At 46.9% G+C, this 13,273-nt stretch overlaps 1 long non-coding RNA gene across 1 annotated transcript; it reads right to left on the bottom strand.

Moving 5' to 3' along the window:
* Nucleotides 1–1,591: 1,591 nt before the first annotated feature.
* Nucleotides 1,592–4,965, bottom strand: LOC309658086. The gene is made up of 2 exons (XR_014262026.1): nucleotides 2,223–4,965; nucleotides 1,592–2,007 (listed from the first exon to the last, which is right to left on the bottom strand). It is a non-coding gene; the product is annotated as an uncharacterized lncRNA (long non-coding RNA).
* Nucleotides 4,966–13,273: the final 8,308 nt, after the last annotated feature.

Here is a 13,273-nt window from a genome sequence, read left to right as displayed (position 1 = left end):
GAATATGTCAATTTCCTTATAATAAACATTTCCACAACATTCTATTTTTAGGAGCATTTGACAATCCCTACGTGCCAGAATTATATACAGCCCAAGACATCATTAAAACACATCTAACAATCTCCTTTCTATGAATTCGAGCATCTTACCCACAATTTTGATATGATCAACGTATACATATCTTATAAAAAAATTTTTTACTACTAACATTAGCCCTATGTGTATGAGTTTTCACTACCTGTCATCATACCAGGCAACCCACCACAAACTTAAGAAATATGTCTGACAAAGAGTTACTTTGATAGAGTAAATGATAGAGGTTTAAATGCTCTCATTTCTGGAATTGAACTTATTCCTAAGAATTTTACATTCTCCATGCTACCAAATTACACCACATGCTATATAGTAAGGTTCTCTAAGAAAGCTTCAAGGCCCATACCCCCAAAATATTGTTGTATATCCTTCCTGTACTAATAAACTCTCATTGTTTTTACTATCATTCTACTGACCATTATCTAAGGAAATATAATTGTAGTAACAAGCTCACACTGGTTAATGGTATCCCCATTCTAATAAAAAGCATGAACCCATCAGCTACAGAAGCATCCAACAAATATTTCCTAAAACAATCCACCACTCAATACTACCTATAATGGCTATTAGCATTAATCTAATATACTTTGGTCAAAGAACACAATGAATTACAAAAATCTTTAATCCAGCAGCATCCACCCTCATGACAATCGTCCTTGTCACAAAAGTAGGACTTTCCCCATTTCACTTCTGAGTGCCTGAAGTCACACAAGGCATTCCATGAACAGCAGTCCTGATGTTATTAACATGACAAAATTGCACCCCTATCAGTTTTATACCACATGTCACCACCCATCAACCTAAACATACTATTAATCATAGTGATATTATAAATCATAGCTGGAGGCTGAGGCAGACTTAGCCATACTCACCTGGAAAAAATTACACCCTCCTCATCAATTGCCCATATAGGATGAATAACAGCTATTATAATGAATATTCAGATTATAACAATCCTAAACATACTAATTTATATCATAACAACACTATCTTCTTCTTATTTATGCCCAGTCATGTACTACAAGAGTATCATTATCACACACATGAGATAAAACACCTCCCATCACAATCCTTTTCCTCACCATTATGGTATCATTAGGACATTGCCCATCTCTATCAGGGTTTTTACCCAAATGAATAATTATCCAAGAGACAACAAAAATGACAACATCATTCTACCAACACTAATAGCCATCATAGCAGTCCTCAGCATATATTTCTACTTGCAGCTAACATACTCCACATCACTAACTATATTCCCTTCATTAAACAACACAAAAACAAAACAATTTGAACATACAAAGAAATAACCTTCCTATCATTACCAATCATAATACCCACACGATTACTACACATAACACCCATTCTATCGGTGCTGGACTAGGAATTTAGGTTAGTTGAGACCAAGAACTTTCAAAATCCTAAACAAGTACAATTTACTTAATTCCTAAAAATAAGGACAGCAGGACTTTATCCTACATCAATTGAATGCAAAGCAAACATTGTAATTAAGCCAAATCCTTACGAGATTGATGAGTTTTAACCCCAGGAAATTTTAGTTAACAGGTAAATCCTCTAGTCAGCTGGCTTCAATCTACTTCTCCTGCCTTTGTTTTGTTCTTTTTTAATTAAATAATTAATTAATTAATTTTTGGCTGTGTTGGGTCTTCGTTTCTGTGCGAGGGCTTTCTCTAGTTGTGGCAAGTGGGGGCCACTCTTCATCACGGTGCACGGGCCTCTCACTATCGCAGCCTCTCTTGTTGCGGGGGACAGGCTCCAGACGTGAAGGCTCAGTAGTTGTGGCTCACGGGCCCAGTTGCTCTGCGGCATGTGGGATCTTCCCAGACCAGGGCTCGAACCCGTGTCCCCTGCATTAGCAGGCAGACTCTCAACCACTGCGCCACCAGGGAAGCCCTCTCCTGCCTTTGAGAAAGAAAAAAGAAAAAAAAATAGGCAGGAAAATCACCAGCAGAATTGAAGCTGCTTCTCTCAGTTACAATTCAATTTGTTGATTCACCACTGGGTTTGCCAGAAAGAGGGCTCAATCTCTGTCTTTAGATTTACAGTCGAATGCTAGCTCAGTCATTTTACCTCTGTTCATACACTGCTGATTATTTTCAACAAATCACAAAGATATCGACATTTTATATTTACTATTTGGTGCTTGAGCTGGAGTAGCCGGCAGCACCTTAAGCATATTAATCCTGGTTGAGCTATGGTAACCTGGAGCGCTACTTGGAGATGCCCAAATCTGTAAGGTAGTCATAACAGTCCCTGCACTTGTAATAATTTTCTTTATAGTTGTACCCATTATGATTGCAGGGTTTGAAAACTGACTTCAGCCACTAACAACTGGGGCACCTGAGGTAGCATTTCCCCAAATAAATCATATAAACTTATGACTACTTCCCCCATCATTCTTACTCCTACTCATATCACCAATATTAGAAGCTGGCTCTGGTACAAGTGGAACCGTATATTCAGCTCTAGCCTGCAATCTGGCCCACACAGGAGCCTCTGTCGACCTAACCATTTTCTCCTTACATTTAGCAGGTGTCTCTTCAATTCTTGGTGCTATTACTTTTATTACTATAGTGTTTAATACAAAACCAGCAGTCATATCCCAATACCAAACACCAGTATTTGTTTAATCTTCCCCAACTATAGCCATATTACTATAATTACCACTCTCAGTCTGAGCAGCCAGAATTGCCATACTGTTAAGAGATAGAAATCTAAACACTACTTTCTATGACACTGCAAGAGGAGACCGAATCCTATACCAACACATATTTTGATTCTTTGGTCACCCTGAAGTCTGTATTCATAGCCTACCAGGGTTTGTTATAATCTCACATATCATTACATACTATTTAGGACAAAATGTGCCTTTCAGCTATTTGGGAATAATATGAGTCATGTCCACTGGCTTTTTAGGATTTCTCTTGTGGGCCCATCATATATTTACTGTAGGGATAGCTGTCAACTCAGGAGCATAATTTACATCTGCTACCATAATTACTTCTATCCTTACAGGAATAAAATTATCTAGCTGATTAGCAACTCTTTTTACATTTTTTTTCTTTCTTTTTTTTTTTTTGGCTACATTGGGTCTTCGTTGCTGCACGCGGGCTTTCTCTAGTTCTGGTGAGCGGGGGCTACTCTTCATTGTGGTACGTGGCCTTTTCATTGCAGTGGCTTCTCTTATTGCAGAGCATGGGCTCTAGGCGCGTGGGCTTCAGTAGTTGTGGCTTGCAGGCTCTAGAGAGCAGGCTAAGTAGTTGTGGCACACGAGCTTTGTTGCTTTGTGGCATGTGGGATCTTCCCAGACGAGGGCTCGAACCCATGTCCCCTGCATTGGCAGGCGAATTCTTAACCACTGCGTCACCAGGGAAGTCCCTGGTTAGCAACTGTTCACGGAGGTAATACTATATGACCTCCCACTATATTATGAGTTCTAGGCTTTAGTTTTTCTTTTTACAGTAGGTGGTTTGACAGGAATCATGTTAGCCAACTCATCCCCAGACATTGTCCTCCAGGATACATACTATGTAGTAGCACACTTCCATGATCTAATGTCCATGGAAGCAGTCTTCACTATTATAGGAGGCTTCCTACACTGATTCCCACTATTCTCAGGTTATACAGTTAACTCAGCATGAGAAAAAATTCACTTCACAAGTATATTTGTAGTAGTAAATATGACTTCCTGCAGCACTTTCTTGATCTCTCAGGGATGTCACTACGTTAGTCTGAGTACCCTGAGGCACACACAACATGAAATATTTTGTCTTTAGGCTCATTCTTCTCAGTAGCAGCAGTAATGCTAATAACCTTCATACTTTGAAAAGCTTTTGTGTCCAAACGAGAAGTCTCAGCAGTGGAAACTGCTACTCCTAACCTAGAATGGTTACACAGATGCCCTCCACCATATCCTATGTTTGAAGATCCTACCTATGTAAATGTAAAACAAGGGAGAACTCAAGTCCTTTTCAACCAGTTTCAAGCCATCACCATAACAATTATGTCTTTCTCAGTAAATGAGATAAAAGTAAAAAGTGATGTCACTCTTTCAAAGTTAAATCATAGGCTAAAATCCTGTATATCACTAAGGCATATCAATTTCATCTAGGCTTTCAAGATGCAACATCACTGATTATGGAATAACTTTTACATTTTCATAATCATACATTAATAGTTATGCTTAAAATAAGTTCTCTAGTCCTCTATATTATTTCACTAATATTGACAACTAAACTAACTCATATACAAACAATAGCTACACAGGTAGAGAAAATCTGAACAATTTACCAACCATTATTGTAATCTTAATTGCCCTATCATCATGGTGAATCCTTTACATGATACATGCAATCAATAACTCTTCCCAAACCATAAAAACTATGAGTCAGTAATGATACTGAAGCTACAAATACACAGATACTGAAGATTTAAATGTTGACTCCTCTGTAATCCCCACATCAGAGCTAAAACCAGGAGAAAAATGACTAATAGAAGTCAACAACCAAGTAGTTAGAGATAGTCGTTGAATATTAGTTTCATCTGAAAAGGTTTTACACTCCTGAGCTGTTCCTTCTTAGGCCTAAAAAGAGCTACTATCCCAGGACGCCTAAATTAAAGAATCCTAATACTGACAGGATCAGGCCTATGTTGTGAAAAATGATCAGTAGATCTCGTTTTCTGAGTTCAAAGACAGGAGAGAGAGATATGGCTGAGATATGGGGTGAATCTGGAGCCCATGGGGGATGAACTCCCCAAGGTCCAGGATAGGAATGGGGCCTCTGGGGTCCCTGGCCACCCACCACGCCCTCCCGAGCAGGATCTGGGCAACATTCCCTGTCAGTGATGAGGCAGCCCTAGCACTTGTCATGCGTCGATGCTGTGCCCTATGTGGGCCCCATGTTCTTGGGACCACACCCCACACTCTGCAGGTCCATGCTACAGAGTCCTTCCTGCCTCAGGAGTAGAGACCACCCAGCAAGCAGCTCTCTCCCCAACCAGCAGGAAGAGGGGAGGAGAGCAGGGGCACCAGGGGAATCTCACTCAGACAACAACACCCCAGGGGTGCCAGCAGGGACAGTGATGATGCAGATGAGGCACAGACCAAGAGATGGGACCAGAGGACCCAAAAGGCAGCTGGTCAGGTCCTGGCTCACCTGCACCCCGGACACCTTTGTCCCGCATGCACCCCCTTCCTCATACACCCTCTCCTTAAATGCAGATTCTTCAGATGTAAACAGGCAGAGCTTCAGACTGAAAGTCAGCTCTTCCAAAATGACCCGTCAGCAAACACTGCAGGATTCCACTCCAGTGGGTACCCTGGAGTCGACAACTCAGGGACTGAAGTGGATATCGGTACCAGGGGCAGTGGGAGGGAATGGGGAGTGAGACTTTCATGGTTGTGGAATTTTGGTTTTGCAAGATGAAAAGTTCTAAGGATGGTGGTGATGGCTCCATGAGAAGGTGGATATATCTGATGCCTCAGAAACATGCACTTAAAATGGTGATGATGGTAAAGGGTATGTGACGTGTGTTTTATTTCACTTAAAATAAATTCATAAAATAATGTCTTGTTAATTGAGATTCCATTACGACTCCCCTTCATCACAAATGTCGGAGGCCCAGACACAGTCCCCTACCTTAGGGGTCATCACGGTACCCTCACAGAGCACGTGGGAGACCATTCTTAGGGGGGACTGGTCTGTGCTCACCTGACCTCTGTCCAGGGGGACCCAGGCAGTGGTGACCCCCATAGATTAGCCATATGATATGCTATGATATTAATATGATACCACCAAGTGTTGTCACTCACCAGAACACAGAGCAGCAACCCACTCAATCATGCCTGACCTCATATGAATGTGACAAGATTAAGAGAAGAAAAGGAACCACAGGATAATCAGGGCAACACTCTTAATTCAGATGTTGGAAATCTCAAAGGGGACAAGAAACCCTGCAGGCAAAGAGCAGATATAGGGTCTCCCCATACATGTGATCCCTACCCATGCAGATGTGGTGAGACCCACACAGTCCCCACACCTGATACCTGGGGTCACACATCCACACTCACCACGGTGACCCACCTCCCCAGACCCTGCATCTAAAGTCACACGTTCTCACTCACCAGGTGACCCCACCTACCCAGACCCCTCCACCTGGGGCACACGTGCACAGTCTCCAGGGTGACCCCACCTCCCCAGACCCCCCACCTGGGTTCACACATGCACAGCCTCCAGGGTGACCCCACCTCCCCAGACCCCACGACCTGGGTTCACACGTGCACCATCTTCAGGGTGACCCCACCTCCCCAGACCCCCCACACCTGGGGTCACAGGTCCCCACTCACCAGGTGACCCCACCTCCCCAGACGCTGCACCTGGGGTCACACGTCCCCTTGGTCAGGACACCATGGCTCTGCTGGTTGGTCCCCTAATGTGGAAACAAGCTGGGTTCCTGGGACCTCCTGGGATGGGAAAAGAAGTATAAGGTTGCTCTCCTCCTCCCACACTTGTCCCAGAGAAGTCCTCCTCTTCTCACTTTGGTTCTGTGTGATTTTAACTGTTTTTAAAGCTTTCATGCTAGAGTTGAACACACTACCTTGGTTCTGGCAGGCTCAGTCCTTTCTTGTCTCACTTACATGTTGAGAAAACTCACAGGACAGCAGGCCTGAAAGCCCAGGGGCAGCTCTGGACTCTGCTGAGTGGGGACGGTAGACTGGAAGGAGAGCTCAGCAGCAGCCTCACCTGTTGCCCATCGGCCTTTTGCCTGATCTGTGTGCCCTGCAATCAATTCACCAGGTAAACCTGCCTCCCTACTCACCATGCACGTGCTGGTAAATTGGAATAATTTCCCGGTAGCCCTCCTGAGGATTCTCCACGAGCCCCAGGGAAGGTGAACTTTGCAGGGATTAAGACTAAGGCCCCGACCATAGCACTGACCCTTGGGAGGACCAGGTCACCACACTCAGAAGAGAGGCTGTTACGTAGACAAGCCCACCTCAGCTCCAGACCCCAGACATCTAAGCACTGACATTCAGATGCAGGCACGGAGCTTCCCAGTACTGAGGCCAGGCCGGGTCTCTACCCAGGTCCCCATAGTCCTAGCGTACACAGAACATGGTCAGGTCTAAATCTTCTTATTATGGACAACACATGGTCAGCTCTAAACATAATCAGTAGACAGGACATGCAGAGGTCTAAATCTACCATGTAGACACAACTTGATCATGTTTAAACTAGCTTAGGGCTGATCTCATAGGGGGTACAGATCACACACATGGGTCTCTCATCTTTGGACACCCACATCAGGAAACTGAACAAAATCTTTGTCATTAAACATTTCAACAGGCAAAACAGAAATGGTACTAATTTCTCTGGCCACCTGATGGTCAGGATCCATGGGTGAGCCACGAACTTCTTAGAGTGCAGCCCAGTCTGCTGCAAAGACAGACAAGAAGTGGCCTGATTCCAGCCTCCCAGGCTTCCAGAAGGAGGCGGCCACACTGGAAGCCCAGACAGGACAGTCCTGCATGGTCTGGGCCGGGAGAGGCGGTCTGTCCATTCGGCTGGCCGATTCCGGGCGTGGCGCTCAGGGCCGCTGAGAGCCCTGCACTCAGGTCCTGCTTCCCTGCAGCGTGTGCGGGGGGCGGGGGTGGATGGAGGGGGGTGGCTGACGGCTCCTATGGCTCCCAGTCAGGTGACCTCATGCCCTGGGGCTGACACGCAGCACGGGCACCGAGCTGTCTTCTAGGGGAGTCACGGGGAGAGGTAGGGACACAGAAGCCATTGGAGAGGAGAACCCACCACAGAACTCCTTGCACACTGGCTCATCCCCGCCTGCCCATTGTGGGACGCATGCCACCACCCCACCACCCCTGAGTGCAGAGTGCCTGCTCTTTCAAAAGCACAGGGTCTCACATGAAGGAGACCCAGTGGGGACTGTCACCCCCCCCCAGTCCTGACGCTGTGTTTGGGGAGAATGAACCCCCTTGACTGGGCGATGGGACCCTGTGAGGAAAGAGGTGACAGCCGCATCCAAGTTGGAGCCTGGCTGAGAGATGGGAACACAGGAGTCACGTTCAGGGCCTGGAGGCCATGCCAACAGGAGGGGCACACCCAGTCCTGGCCAGACTCTCCAACTGTGACATTGTAGCTTATAGGGGATCCAGGGAAGGTGACTGAATGTAACGGGGGTCTAAACTGGACCCTGAATGGGGCTTAAAGATGGTGTGAAGGATGTTACTGAGACAGTGACAGTCATTGGAAGATAGACTCTGTGTCAGGACATCCTGCTCCATCCATTTAAATCCCTGAGATCTGTGACCTTTACGTGGCTACACAGGATTGTTAGAGCAGCTGCGTGCGGACATATGTGGGGCACAATTCAGTCTGCAGCCAACTTGCAAGTGGTTCCAACAAACACACAGGTGTGCGCACAGGCAAGCACAGCACACACACAAATATATGCAAGTGCACAGCACAAATATATTCACACACTAGCATATGAACACACATGAATGCATATGCCCATGCACACACTAACGTGTGCAAATGCACATACCTATGCACATGCACAGCACATGTATGCAAACAGGCACATGCACACGCATAGCACACACACAGGGAATAAAGTGAATCCTTAAAGCATTAATTCCTGAACACAAGTGAAGCTGACATGTATTCTTCCCTTTTTCTTAGCTTTTATGTTTTTCACAATAAAAAGTTTAAGAAAAAAGTTAATGGCAAATGACTTTTGATTCATTGGACTTTCCGATGTTATTCCATAAATATTATATGACATGAGAAATGAATGTAGATATTACATGTATCCATTAACAAATGAATGGAGAAGCAAAATATGGTCCATCCATAAAAGGGAATGTTATTCAGCCTAAAAAGGAAGGCAATTCTGACACAGGCTGCAGCAGAGATGAACCTTGAGGGTATTATGCTCAGTGATGTAAGCTAGACACAGAAAAACAAACAGTGCTTGATCCACTCATACAAGGCCCCTAGAGCAGTCAGAACCATAGAGACAGAAAGCAGGATGGTGGGTGCAGGGGCTCAGGGAGGGAGAATGGGGAGTGAGTGTTTAATGGGGACTATTTCAGTTTTGCAAGATGAAAATGTTCTGGAGGAGGATGGCGGTCAGGGTTGTACAACAGTGCGAATTACTTCATGACCCTGAAATGTGCACTTAAACATGGTTAAGACAGTAAATTGTATCTTATGTGTATTTGACCACAATTTTAAAAACTTTTTGAAAAACAACAGGAAATAGTCCATGAATACAACAAGATGAACAACTTCACTAATAACCCAGGGATTAAAACCATAAGAAAAAGACTGTGTGTACACCTACCAGAATGGCAGACATGAAAGACATAGTATCAAATATCAACAGGATGTGGAGCAATGGAAAGCCTGGTACGCAACGTGGGGATGCAACCACTTCTGAAACAATCGGGCCTCAGATAGCGAAGTCCGTGCACACAGACCCACAGTGCTCCTCCCAGTTGAACACAAACCCACCAGCCCTGCACCAGGACACATGGACATGGACTCGCAGCCACAGGAGCCAAACCTGAAAGAACCTGAAGGCCATCACAGACGGATGCAGAAATGAACCATGCACACTCCTATGAAGGAATATTCCACAGCAATGGAGTACATTTTGTTTAAAGGTAGTAAAACTATAAAAATTATTTAAAAATCTATATTCACAAGATGAAAGAATCTCATGGACACAATGCTGAGCCATCAAGAGCAATAAAGCAGCATGCACGGTACACCCACTTACCGACTTCGGAACTAGGCAAAGCTGGGCTGCGTTATTTAGGGATGCGTGCCTGGGCATAAACTATGAGGACAAGTCACTGACACAAAATCAGGAGAACAGCTACCTCACGGTGGGCAGGAGGCTGTGACGAGGGAAGGGCACTCCTGGGTGTCCACTCATCATGTTCTGTTTCTTGATCTTTATGATTATTCTTTACATATGTATAACCTAATCCTTAATATGTACTTACAGCTTATCATTTTTGTTTATTAAAAAGGGGGTATCCCAACAAAGTAGAAGGAGACCTGCTTCTCCCAGGGAAGAAAAGGAATAGTTTCTACCAGTGAAATCTTGATACCATGGCTGCTTCAACCATCAAGCCTGACAACAACTCCCGTGAGAGGGGCAAGGGGGCCACGACACTCAGAAGGAGGCTCTGGGACCTCAGTCCGGGGTCACTACCTCTGAGGAGCCCAAGGCACCTGGTCAAAGTTCTCAGTCATTCTGTGCATGACGCTTTTGCCTTGGTTGCTCTGGCACAGCTTGGCCAGCACCATCGCTGGGAGAGAAAGAAGAAACGTGCAGAAGAGGGAAATGGGCTTCAAGCTGACCCATGTCCTTCTATGGAGACGATGCCACAGTCCCTAAGAGAGGACAGCAAGGCCACAGAATCCAGCCTCTCTGCCTGTGGCCTAGCCACACTAACGCCCCACGCTTCTGATGCCACAGGGAGAATTTTCACAAGGTGCCCTCAGACCACCTGGTTGGACACAATGGGACTTTCAGACACGCAGGTCCTGTGCAACCCCACACCTCGGCTGTCAGATTCTGGAGGTGGGCCTGGAAGCCTCTAGTTTTTCACTTTTGATAACAGCTTTATTGAGATTGAATTTCTATACCACACAGTTAATCCATTTTAAGTATTAAGCTCAGTGGTGCATATTCACAGGGTTGTGCAGCCATCAGCACAATCCATTTTACATGATTTCCATCATCTCCCCAGAAGCCCACTCTTTAGAGGTCACCCCTCATTTCCCACAGCTCCGGCATCCCCAGTCCACTTTCTGGATGGGGATCTGTGGGCATGCCTGTTCTGGATGTCTCATGTAAGTGGAATCCACTAATTGTCTTTTTGTGTCTGGCTTCTCTCACTGAGCATCATGTTTTCGAGGTTCATCTACATCATAGCCTGTGTCAGTGCTTCACTCCTTTTCCATGGCTGAGTAACACTTACCCTCTCTCCTTTTTTTTTTTTTTTACAGTAGCCAGAGTCTGGCTCGGGCTTGGTCCCCCTTTTTGTTTTTTATAAATTTATTTATTTATTTATTTATTTTTGGCTGTGTTGGGTCTTCGTCTCTGTGCGAGGGCTTCCTCCAGTTGCGGCGAGCGGGGGCTACTCTTCATCACGGTGCGCGGGCCTCTCACTATCGCGGCCTCTCGTTGCGGAGCACAGGCTCCAGACGCGCAGGCTCAGTAGTTGTTGCTCACGGGCCCAGTTGCTCCGCAGCATGTGGGATCTTCCCAGACCAGGGCTCGAACCCGTGTCCCCTGCATTGGCAGGCAGATTCTCAACCACTGAGCCACCAGGGAAGCCCTCTCCTTTTAACTCTATAATTAATTGTGTTTCCCTGCCTGCACCACACATGGCTGATGAGGATTTCACCTTCCGTCATTCTTGGGGTGTAAGCTGAACTTTTAACCAACACCAAGGGGTCCTGTGCAGAGGCTGAAAGCCCAGCCCCACAGGGTGCACAGTTGCCCTGTGTGACCACAGCCCAGGAGGAAGTGTGAGATGGGCCTGCCTGTTTACGGGACCAGCGTCCTATGGTCTCATGTGAAACCAACTCACTCGTAAGTGTCTCGTGAGAGCTGCTCCCCACGGTGCCCAGCGGGCAAGACAGACTGGTCAGGGACCACGGTGCTGCCTTCAGTTCAGGCCCACTCATACTAACTGTCTAGTTGGAAAGTGCTGAGGCTCCAGGGGAGGGTCTTTCCTGCTTCTTCCAGGTTCTTGGGGCTCCAGGCATCCCTGGGCTTATGGCTGCATCCCTCCCATCTCTGCCTTCATCTTCATGTGGCTTCCCCTCTGTGTTTGTGTCTCCGCTCATCTTATAAGGACACAGTTACACAGGATTGGGACCACCCTAAGGCCCTTGTCTTACATACTTACACAACCAGGCCCTATTTCCAAATGAGGTCATGTCCTGAGGCCCTGGGGTCAGGACATGGATGTCTCTTTCCCTGGGGGGTACACAATCCCCCTTCACTCTGAGATAACAGGTAATGTTGCCCAGAAAACAAGCAAACCCCTTACCTAAGCCAGCCCCTCAGAGAGGTCTGAGCCTGCCTGGTTTCTTGGAAACTGACTTGGCAGGAGAGTGCGGCTCAGGACCCGAGCGTGAAGGACACCAGGAAGCACCCGTGTGCAGCTCCCCTTCGCAGCTGCAGCACTGGACCAGCTGATGAGGTCCAGCAGGGCAACCCCGACCTCCTTATAGGACTCGACCCATGTGGTCTGGGGGCGACAGGCAGCAGTGAGTGGGTGTATGATGAACTGTATGTGACAGGCCTGCAGTGAGCAGGTGAGCACATCTGTGTGTGTGACATCAGGCACACGTAATGGGTCAGCAGTGAGCACACATGTCTGAGAGATCAGGTGCGGTACACACTCACGTGATCAGGTTCACGTGGCATCTTAGCGGGCAGGGCACCACAGGGCTGCAGTGCTGCCAAGGGCTCGAGCCACCGACCGTGCCTGGTGTGGAGCATCCCTCCCCCACCACGTGCCCCAGCAGCTCCCACGTCCGCAACTGCGCAGTGGCTGCACCTGCGCAGAGTACTTCCCCTGGGCAAATACTTCTGGAAGAGGGTCACCTCCGTGGTGACGGCGACCTTCCTCTTCTGCTGCTTCAGCGGGGGTCTCCCCCACCAGTGGCTGCTTGCACCAAGGCATCCGGGCCGCAGAGGGCTGGTCCCTGCACCTGAGACCAAAGAGAAGGACTTGAGGGGCTGCGCTTTCTCCCACCAGGAACCCCATATCCAGGGGGGCCAGCGCAGCCATGTCAGACACACAGGGCCGGACATCTGGTTCATCTTTCCCCAACACGGTGGGTGAAAGGAGAACCACGTGGGAACTCAGACCACGTAGGGCAAGGCGCGTGTCGAGGACCATCTCACCACTGTTGATTGGCCCATTCAGTTTGCACTCCTGTGAAATGCTCTTCATGACCGGCTATTCTCTACATGAAAGCTGAAAATAACTGCTTGTATTTAAAAAGTGACACATTTGTGTGAATTTGACGAAGGGGTACGTGCAACCAAGCACACAGCTTGGTAGGAGGTTACTGCTCTTCAGGAGGGACAGATACCTTAATGGTTTTAC

Source organism: Balaenoptera physalus (genome assembly GCF_965194825.1).
Source record: "Balaenoptera physalus genome assembly, chromosome: 3".
In the NCBI taxonomy this organism is placed as follows: Eukaryota; Metazoa; Chordata; class Mammalia; order Artiodactyla; family Balaenopteridae; genus Balaenoptera; species Balaenoptera physalus.
The sequence above is the reverse complement of the archived record's forward strand: the minus strand, read 5'-3'. Positions and strand labels throughout refer to the sequence as shown.